Source organism: Fukomys damarensis, unplaced genomic scaffold (genome assembly GCF_012274545.1).
Source record: "Fukomys damarensis isolate Sample0158 unplaced genomic scaffold, DMR_v1.0_HiC HiC_scaffold_35, whole genome shotgun sequence".
In the NCBI taxonomy this organism is placed as follows: domain Eukaryota; kingdom Metazoa; phylum Chordata; class Mammalia; order Rodentia; family Bathyergidae; genus Fukomys; species Fukomys damarensis.
Genome location: NW_022900947.1, coordinates 53,899,275 through 53,910,893, shown reverse-complemented (window position 1 = coordinate 53,910,893; position 11,619 = coordinate 53,899,275).

Here is an 11,619-nt window from a genome sequence, read left to right as displayed (position 1 = left end):
AGAAGAGCTGAGGGCATCTACACATGGTCCTGTAAATAACTCCTAATTCCTGGAAAGCCTTATTGATCTTAATCTTTTTCAAAGAAAGAAAAGAAGTTAGTTTTGATTAATAATCATCTCAGTTTAACATGGTCTTAAAACCCAACAGAAAATATAACCAAAGATGGAAAAGTTATAGTAATTTAGACGAGACATAAGTACGGGGCTCCAATTGCTGGCAGTTTCTTGCCACACTGAGAGGCAGGTGAAAGAGCCAGCTAGTTACAATTGTCTGTTCCATTCTAGTACTCAAGCTTTGTTCACATGTACTTTAAACTTTATTTGTTTTTGCTTAGAGACTAGCATCACCAAACAGTCTCTCTAACTTATCTGGCTAACAGGCTTCTGATGAGGGAACATGACAAAGAAAGTGAACTTCTTCTCACAGAATTTGAAGAAAAGCAAACAAAGACATGAGAGGGGGATTGTGAGAAACTATGGTTCTGTCTTTTCAACCAGTGAATATAAACAGGAGTGCCTCCATCTTAAGCTCTAATTCATCCTAGCCTGCCCTCCTCTAATCCTCACACCAGGGTTATAGTTGCTACAGCTACAAAAAAAGCTGTTTGGCTATAAATACACCCCACAATATTCAGTTTCATGCACTCTGAATCCCTCTTGGCAATTCTGCTCGGCAACCCTTCATGCCCTCCTCTCATGTCACTGAGGCTAGCCAGTCAGGATAGATTGTGAAGCTTCAACCAAATCAATGGAGAAAGAAGTCAGTTGCTTCTCATGCCTTAGCATATAAAAGGAAACTGTTGCCTCTCTGTGCACTTGCTACCTTGCCTTAGGTGTGTACTACACTTATGCAGAGGTAAGGTTGCCTTGTTGATATTTCTTGGTGTCTCAGTGCCTTAATTTTGCATTGACAAGTTGAGTCTGGAGCTTATTGCCAACAATGGGAAATATAGGTGAATGTTATTTGTACTATATAATTTTTTACATTTTTTTGTGTTTTCCCATATTGAGATTGTCTCAGTTTTATAAGAATGTCACAAGAAACATATTCAAAGTGCAAGAAACATATTCAAATGCAAGAAATATATTCAAATTATTGATTGGTCTATAAGTGGATGTTTTATTTTTCTGTCTCAATAAAGACCAATCATTCACAGCATAAAGACTGGTTTGGACAATGAGCAAATGAAATGAAATGAAGTATTGAACATAAATTTATTTAAATGGTGATGCAGTTTATTCCATCTTTTCATTTTCCCACACTGTTTTCTTTTCCCTTACTACCCTTCCCCTACCCATCCCACCTTGCCACACCTTTAGCCCTTTACTTCCCATTTCACAATGTCAGTTATTTCATTAGGATTTTATGTACTATTACAATTTATTTACATGAGCAAAACTATTTGGTATTTACACATGTGTGACTTACTTATTTCACTTAGGAGTATATCCTCAATATGTATCCATTTTCCTATTAATGAGTTTAATTTCTCATTCTTTATGGCTGAGTAGTACTCCATCTTATAGAAAAACCACAACTTCTTTATCCAGTTTATAACTGATGGGCAAATGGGCTGTTTCCAACTTTTAGCTATTAAAAACTGTGCTGCTGTAAACATGGGGGTGCATACATCACTGAGATATGATTCTTTTAATTCTTTTGGAAAGATACCCAGCACAGGGATGGCTGGGTCAAATGGAACCTCTAGTCCCAGCTCTTTGAGGTATCTCCACATTGATTTCCATAGTTGTTGTACCAGTCTACACTCCCACTAACAATGGAGAAGGGTTCCTTTCTCCCAACAACCCTGCCAACATTTATTATTGTTTGATTTCTTGATAGCAACCAATCTTTGTGGAGTGAGGTGGAATCTCAGTGTTGCTTTCATCTGCATCTCTCGAATGACCAGTGATGTGGAACATTTTTTCATGTATTTACTTGATGCTTTTACTTCTTTGTCTGAGAAATGTCTGTTCATGTCAGATGCCCATTTTTGAATTGGGTCTTTATATTTGGGGAGGCTGATTCTTTTGAGTTCTTTATATATTCTAGGTAATAGTCCTTTGTCTGAAAAAATGTGAGAAAATGAAAAGATGGAATTAAAGTGTTTGCAAATGGGGAGGGGAGCAGGGGGTGAAGGGAGGGCTGGTACAAGGGGAAAAAATGAGAACCAAAACCTGTGATGTAGAGGTACAAGATCCCAACAATGAATGTAGCTGTACTGTATCCCTAAAATGTACCAATAAACTCAATTTTAAAAAAAGAAAAAAATAATGGTTAACAGATATATGAAAGGACATTCAACATCTATTATTATGGAAATAAAAATTAAAACTAGAATGAAATATCATCTCATGTTTGTTAGAATAGCTATGATGAAAAGGACAAAACATGGTAAATATTAATAAGGATGTGGGAAAAATGAAAGTGTATAGCATTAGTGGGAATTTAAATTAGTGCAGCCATTATAGAGAAGCATAAAATTAAAAATAGAATTGCTGTATTGCAAAAAAAATACTTTTACTATATACTCAAAAGATGTAAAGTCAATGTGTTGAAAAGATATTTGCACTCCCAAGTTCACTGCAATATTATTTATCATAGACAAGATTTGGATCAAACTAAGTGTACATTAATTAATGATTGGACAAATAATATTTATCTATCTATCTATCTATCATTTATCTGCCTATTCAGCCTCAGAAAAGAAGATAACCCAGCCATTTCTGAAACAAGGGTGATCCTGGTAAACATTAAGTTAAATGAAATAAACCTGACATGGAAAGATTAAAAATAAATAAATAAATAAATGGTGATGCAGGTTACTAGAGTAACACGGAATACTTTGAAGACTTAGCTAAGTCATAAGAGTAGTATAGTAATCTCATATAAACTAATGTCATTAGGCTAAAATCAGAGCTTTTAAGAATTCTCTGAGCAATACTTTGTGTAATCAATGTTTGGAAAGTTTTAATCACTTCATTTTTTAAAAAATTCTTAAATGATCAGTAAAGGGGAATATGAATTTTATGTTCAATTTTTTGTGGTTATTATGCGGTGTTAAGCAATGAATATTAAAAATGATGAGCCCCACCCATCCTTTGGATCAGATCTGTGCAATAGAGGCACCTGGGTCTAGAGCTATTGCTATGAGCTTGAGAAGATGGCACAGTGGTGAGCGTCAAAAAGATGGCCTTCCCAAGGTCTGCTGTTCTTGAAAATTGAAGCCAATTAGGAAAGTGAAGACTGAGCTGACTACAGCAATTGGTGAGTTGCTGGGATCAACAGCTCATACAGAACCTGGACCTGCTACAGAGGAAGGGAGACTCAAACATGTAGTAGAACTGCATAGAGTTCTAACCTGCAGGAAGTCAGGGAGCTCAGTTCTGGTCTAGAAGCCAGAAAATGCCCTGCATCTCACTGGACTACAGCTGGCTCACTAAGAGTTATGGACTTGACTCTGTGCACTGCTGCCAAAATTGCATACCAGCAACAGCAGAGTCATGCCTCAAAGAGAGGACATTTCCTTGTGAGATAATGAAAAGATGAAAATAAAGTGTTTGTAGATGGAGAGGGGAGGAGGGGGTAAAGGGAGGGCAGGGGTAAGGGGAAAAAGTGAGAATCAAGACTTGTCATGTAGAGGTACAAGATCCCAACAATGAATGTAAGTGTACTGTATCCCTAAAATGTACCAATAAACTCAATTAAAGCTGGAAAAAAAAGAGGACATTTTCTTTTCTTTCTTTCTTTCTTTCTTTTTTCTTCCTTTTTTGTTTCTCTCATTTCTTCTTCCATTCTTTTCAATTCTCTCCTTCTTACTCCAGTTTTTGTCCTATTTTGTTGTGTTCAGTTTTTTTATTGTGAAAAAAGTGTGAATATAGTTTTCTTATTGCCATCAGTTTGTTCCATTCTTATTTCTATTATTCTTTTCATCCTGTACACCAATTTCCTAAAGTTTATGTGATCCTTCTATGTCCTCGAATCTGACTTCTAACCTCTTCTTTTATCTTTCTAACACCCCCAACTCCTTCTAAGTCTTCTTCCTGGAGGGTAAAGTGTTATACTGAAGGGGTTACTAACTGTAAATATATTTCTCGATGGTCCTTCTTTTGGATATATAACTACAAGTTTAGTTTATGCAGGAAAATTTGTCAGAATAATAGCTACCATAATTTATTACAGTCTATGTTTGACATTGTTGCTTACTGTATTACTTTGGCCAAGGTGATGTGATTGCTTCAGTCAGTTGTCTTTAGTAGAATACCAAGACTGAGATCACTTACTGGCCATTACAGACTCAAAACCAAAAGGCCGACTATACCAGGAAGACAATCCAAGGAGTAGCAATTCCTCAGGGCTCTAAATACTAGCAATAAAGATCCTTACAATAGGAAATGTACAAGTAGCAAATTGCACCACAAACTTCAAACTAAGCAAAAAATAAAAATGAGAAGACACTTAAACGAGATGAAAACCCAGACTTCCAGATCACCACAGGGAAATCCAGGGGACAAAATGTAATGATCTGAAACTCAACCATCTGGACACACTGAACTGGCAAGGAGGATCTCAAAAAGATGAAATAAAAAAAAATTTCCCACATAAAAGCAGAGTCAGCAATTATACTAAAAGGCATGATTAATAACTCTAGAGAATATACACATAAAAATACAGGAGCTCAGAAACATGATGGAATATCAGCATAGGAAAGAAATGGAATCCATACAACAGATTTAAATAAATATTCAGGAGATTAAAAACTTCATTAAAATTTTACTCAGCAAAATGAGCAAACGTGATAAGGAAGACAGGCTGCATTTAGTGACTAGAAAAAGAAAAAAAAAACATTTTATTTTGGTACCGGGGATTGAACTTGGATCCTTGAGCTTGCAAGGCAGGCCACTGAACCGCTGAGCTAAATCTCTGGCACGTTATTCTTAGAAAAATATTTTAAAAATAGTAAAGGATCATGAGACATCAGTCTAGCAGCTGCTAGACGATGCAAAGAAGAATAACATAAGACTGACTAGAGTCAATAAAGAAAAAGGAGGGTGTGCAAATACCATAAAAAAATCTCTTCACAGAAGCAATGGTGGAAAATTTCACAAGCAAGTTAAAAGAACTTGGCATACAGATAAGTGAGGCGTATAGGATTGAACATAGACATGATAAAAAAATCTACACCTAAGCATATAATATTTAAGATTCTAGAAACAAAATAGAGCAAAATTCTACAAGCCATTAGAGAAAAGAAACAAATCCCATCTGAAGGAAACCCATCAGAATTACAGCAAACTCTTCAACACAAATCATGAAGGCAAAGAGCCTGGAGTAAAGCACCTCAAGCTACAAAAGAAAACAACTTCCAATAAAGATTGATGTACACTAAAAGTCCATCTTTCCAAATTGATGGAGAAATAAGATACTTCATGAAAAATAAAACTTGAGGAAATTCATGAATACCAAAATAATACTTCAAAAAATATTAAACAATATCTTAGGAGAAGACAATGAGAGTCCCAACACCATGAAGCCCAATAAAATGAATCCATCAGGAGAGAAAGTAAACTAAATGCAATTTAAATTAAATTAATTGAGGGGAGAGGATTCAACAACAGGAAAAGATCATGACAAGAATAAGTCAATGCATATCAGCAGTAACCATCAATGTTAATTGTCTCAATTCAGTGATAAAATGAAATACACTGGCAAAATGAATCAAGAAGCAAGATCCAACAACATGCTGCATATAAGAAATGCACTCAATTAAAAAATAAATTTATAGACTGAAAGTTGAAGTGTGGAAAATAAACTCCATGTGACAGGAACCTGAAGAAAAAGCATCAGTAGTTATTTAATTTGCAGATAAAATGGATTTCAAACCAGGACTAATTAAAAGAGACAAAAAGTCACCACTTCCTTGTAAATGGAACAATCCAAGAATAAGTGACAAGTATAACTATATAGACACCAATTACTAGGGTACCCAACTATATAAAACAAATATTTGTCATGAAAAATCAAGTAAGTCCCCAAACAACAGTAGTGGGAAATCTCAGTATTCCACTGTCACAAACACAGATCAACTAGATAAAAAATTAACAAAAGATACTAGAACTCAACCAAATCCATGAACAAAAGGACTTATGAGATGTTTACATAGGTTTCCATCACACAAAATCAGAATACACATTCTTTACAGCTGCAGGTGGTCTTTCTCCAAAATAGACTAAATACTTGCTCATAGAATATGCTTATGTAGTGCAAAGGAATTGCAGTTATCCCCTGTATATTATCAGAATATAGTTTGATGAAATTGGGATCAATAGCAAAAGAAACCACAGGAATTTCATAAGCACATCAAAATTGAACAACACCTTCCTGGACAATCAATGGGTCGCCGTGGAAATAAAAGAAGAAAAAAGACAGTTTCTAAAATTAAACAATAATGCCAATAAAACATATAGGAATTTATGGGAAACAATAAATTTACTCTTATGAGGAAAATTCATAGCTGTGCATACCTATATTAGGAAAATAGAGAGAGTTCAAATAAACAACCTGATGCTGAACCTCAACCTCCTAGAAAAAGAAGAGTAAGAAAAACCCAAAGCTCAAACAAGAAATTATAGAGATCAGAGCACAAATTAATGCATTGGAGACTAAGAGAATGATTAAAATATATAATAAAGTTAGTTCTTTGAAAGAATAAAGAAATATTGCAAATCCATAGACAACTTTATCAAAAAATGGAAAGAAAAGGTTCAACTCTATACAATTGGTAATGAAAAGGGTGAATTTACAACAGAGCTGGCAGAAATCCAGATGGTCATCAGTTACTATTTTGAGAACCTATATGACAATAATCAAAGGAAAGGGATCATTTTGTAGACACATATGCAATACCAAAGATGAAGGAAGAAGACCTGAAAATTGTAAGCAACATTTTATCAATTAATGACATTGAAAAAATAACTTTAAAAGGCTTCTCATTTAAGATAAGAACTCCAGCTGTTTCTAACCCTGTCTGTCCTTTTGATCTTTCTAGTGTTGCTTCATTGCTTGTCATTAGGATAAGGTAATGATTAACTTGGCTATGATGTTAGCGTCCTAAGATGATGCCTTTGTTGAAATAATTGTGAATAGCATGATTCCTTTCCACCAGAGGCTGAGTTTAGGACACCAGCTTCCATTGAAAAGTCTCTCTGTGTTGTGACATACATTTTAATTACCTCTTGGTTCACATAAACAACATAGGGACATATCTGTTATGAAAATCCATGAATTTTTCAGATAGTGCCCTAAAAATTTTATATGTGCCTCATTGGTTGTTATTGTTGTTGTCATTCTTAGGTTTTTCCCTTCCTTGACTTTATCATTGTTTACTAGTAAAATGCAGCATTGCCAAATAATTGTTAATTTTCCACTAAATGAAATGAAAGCTTTTTGATAAGATTTGGGTTAAACCTTCTGTGGTTAGATTAATCTATTTGTTCCTTCCCTTTATCTAGAATGTGGTAGTGCCTCTTTTTTTTTTAACTTTTAGCCCTCTTTGAATCATTATTCATTTCAGCGACTTAAGGTTTGAGAGCTAAACACTGGGGTTTTTGGGTAACAGACTGACAGTTTTGTTGTTTGCATAATTATAATTGGCATTGTATATAGAAAGGATATAGCTACCTTTTGTTAAATCCCCACTTTCTAAATATCAAAAAAGGTAAATGGAGTATAAATCGATGTTTGTATAATCTGTTTAAAACATGAATTTTAATTTGCTTAATATTAGGCTTTGCCAATTTCTGTAAGTCACTTGGGACCCCATGTAGAAGCTGTTCTCATTAAATTCTGAACAGCTGAGTTCATTCTCTGGTACTGGCTACAAATTCAGTTTCATATCCTACTTAACAATTTAAATAAACTGAATTATTTCTAGATGGTCTACTTCTGTTCATGTAAAAACAAAACTTGATTTCAAAAATAATAATAATAATTAAAAACTTACCAACAAAGATAAGCCAGGGTTCTGATGGCTTCAGTGCTGAATTCTACAAGACATTTAGAGGAGAAATGTTGCTACTACTGTTGAATCTCATCGATGAAGTTTAAAGGGAAGCAATACATGCAAATTCATTCCTGGAAACAAGCATTACATTGATCTCAAAAGCAGAGAATGACCAAAGAAAGAAAGACAACAATAAGCCAATCCCCTAATGAACAAAGACAGAACAATCCTCAATAGGATACAAGTAAACAATGAAGGAGATCATCAAGATTATACACCCTGGTCAAGTGGGATTCACTTAGTGGATGAAGAGATGGTTAACATATACAAAGGTGTAATTGTATTACTGAATATTAACAGAGCCAAGAAAAAAACATATGATCATCTCGATATATTCAGAAGAATCATTTGACAAAATCCAACATATCTTTATGATAAAAACCCAGAATATTGGAATATATGGTCTTTATCTCATCTTAATAAAAGCCATCTATATAAAACCAACAGGCAACATCATATTAAATGGTTAAAAACTGAAATCCTTCACACTGAAATCAGAAGCAAGACAAGGATTCTACTATCACTGATCCTGTTCAATATAGTGTTGGAAACACTAGCCACAGCAATTAGGCAAGAGAATTAAATAAAAAGCACATAGATAGGAAATGAAGATGTTAAATTGTAATGTTTTGCAGATGACATGATTCTCTTTATAGAAGACCTTAAGTGCTCCACCAAAACTCTCCTGGACTTAATAACCAAATTCAGTAGAGTAGCTGGAGAAAAGGTCAACACTCAAAAATCAAAAGCCTTTTTATATATGAAGAACAGACTAATTTCCAGAGGAACTGGAGAAACATAGGAAATGAAGATGTTAAATTGTAATGTTTTGCAGATGACATGATTCTCTTTATAGAAGACCTTAAGTGCTCCACCAAAACTCTCCTGGACTTAATAACCAAATTCAGTAGAGTAGCTGGAGAAAAGGTCAACACTCAAAAATCAAAAGCCTTTTTATATATGAAGAACAGACTAATTTCCAGAGGAACTGGAGAAACAACTCCTTTCAAAATAGAACCCAAAAAAATAAAACCCTAGGATTCATTTAAGGAGAGAAATAAAACCTCCATTCTGAAAACTATAGCACTCTGAAAAAAGAAATAGATTGAGAGAATATCAGAAAATGAAAGGACATTTCTTGCTCCTGGGTGAGAACAAATAATATAGTGTAAATGGCCATACTTCTGAAACTGATCTACAGATTCAATGCAATCTCAGTTTAAATTCTAACAGCATATTTCACAGAACTAGAGAAAATAATGCAAAAATTCATTTGGAACCAGAAGAGACCTAGAATAGCAAATGCAGTTCTAGGCAACACAGACATGACAAGTGGGGTGTCAAATCCTCAACTTGAAACTATACTACAAAACTATTTTGATAAAAACTGCATGATACTGGCAAAGAGCTGGACCCAAGGATGAATGGAACAGATTAGAAGATGCAGAAACAATTCCAGGCATATTGAGCCACTTCCTTTTTTACAAAGGAGACAAACACCCTCACTGGAGAAAAGATAGCCTGTTTAATAAATAGTGCTGGAAAATTGGGTTTAAACTTACCAAAGATTAAAATTAGACCTATGTCTCTTACCAAGTACTAAACTAAAATCAAAAGGTATCAAAGATGTAAATATTTAAAGAGAAACACTTAATTGGATGGAAGAGAGGTTAGCTTGAACTCTTGAAAATATTGGCATATTAAAAGACTTTATGAACAGAACTTCAGTTGCACAGGAACTAGCACAAAGCATCAACAACTAGTTTATCATCTCATACAAAAGCTTCTGCACAGAAAGAGAAACCACGAACAGAGTGAACAGAGGATCCACAATGTAGGAAAACAAAATCTTTTTTTTCTCAGACAAAAGTGTACTACCTAGATCATAGAAATAATTTTTGAGAGACTAAATTTCCCATATTTAAAGACCCAATCCAAAAATGGACATCTGAAATGAACAGACATTTCTCAGAAAAACAAGGAGAAAGAGCAAATAGACTCATAAAAAATGTTCAATACCACCCGTCGCTCTAGGGAATCAATGTAAGGAAGGCTGTGATTCCATCACTCTGTAAAGAATGGCTGCTACCAAGAAATCAAATGGTAATTGCTTGTGTGGAAAAAGAACATTTCACCCTTGTTTCTAGCCCTGCAGACTGGTGTAACCACTGTGCAAAGAAGTATGGAGATTCCTGAAAAAATAGGATTAGAGGTTCCATTTGACCCAGCTATTCCCCTGCTGGACATCTTGACAAAAGAAATAAAAGAATCATACAACAGCAATATATGCTCACACATGTTTAGAATGGCCCAGTTTGAAATAGCTAAATCACAGAAACAGCCCAAATCCCCATCAAATGGTGACTGAATAAAAGAGATATAGCTTTATCTTTTTTATGAAATACAGTACAACTCAGCAATAAAGAATGAGAAATCAGAAGCATGTATAGCTAAGTGGATGCACATTGAGGGCATACTTAAGTGGAATAAATAGGACACACCTGTGTAAATATTGAATAATTTCTCTAGTGTGAGAGACTTAAAATGTAAATGAAGACCAAAATGTATAAATGACAATGCCAAATAGGATAAAAACTTCCAAGCAGAGATAGAAGGGAAATGACAGTGGGGATGGGAGGAGAGTAAAAATTGAATGAGTGAAAGGAAAAAAATATTAGAAAAGTAAAACATAGAAACAAAGACTTTGTAAAATAGGGAGGGGAAGAGGTACTGAAGGGAGGTCTATGGAATGGGGAAAAATAAAATCCAAGATATATCATGTAGAGGCACAAAGAAGCAAGAAAACCCCTAAGACATTGTAAATGGAGACTGATAGGTGACTCCTGTGGAAATTCAAAAGACCAGGATGCTGATAGGAATTTGGACAGTAACAATCACTGTCTTAGTAACTTTCCACATCACTGAAATAAAATAGCTGCAAAGCAAAGTTTAATAGAGGAGAGGTATATTTTGGCTCATGCTTTCAATCCATGGCTGATTGTCTCTGAGGCAGAGAGCAGAGTGGAATAGTGGAAGAAAGTTGCTCCACCCATGCCAGCAAGAAAGCACTGAAAGGAAACAAGGTGCTAGCAAAAGACCCGTGCTTTCCTTCCACCTGCAGAGGAAGGACCTAGTAGGAAAGTCCAATGAGGCAGGAAGGTATAAGCAGACCTGGTGAGAGTGAAACATGAACCCTCCTCACAGGTGTGGTTAGGCTCAGGTTCCATTTTAGGAGGTTGCACTGCAATTTTCCTAACCTAACAAGAGGTACCCAAGTTTTATCTAAGCAGTCTCTGCAAAACATGATATGCATTACAAAGAGCAAGGTCCTGAGGAAAGGTGAGATGATTTCTCAGAGTAGGATGTGGGGAAGGGATTAGGGAAAAGGTTTGGGCAAAAAGTGCTCCATGGACAGGAGCAGGAGCCAGAGGAAAACCCAAGCTGAAGACCAAGTTGGGAAGATTCAGTGAAGGACATGTTGGCCAAGAGTGGGGCACAAGAATTAAAGATGTCATCAGATTGGCAGGATCTCCTTGCCCAAGTACAAGATATTCAT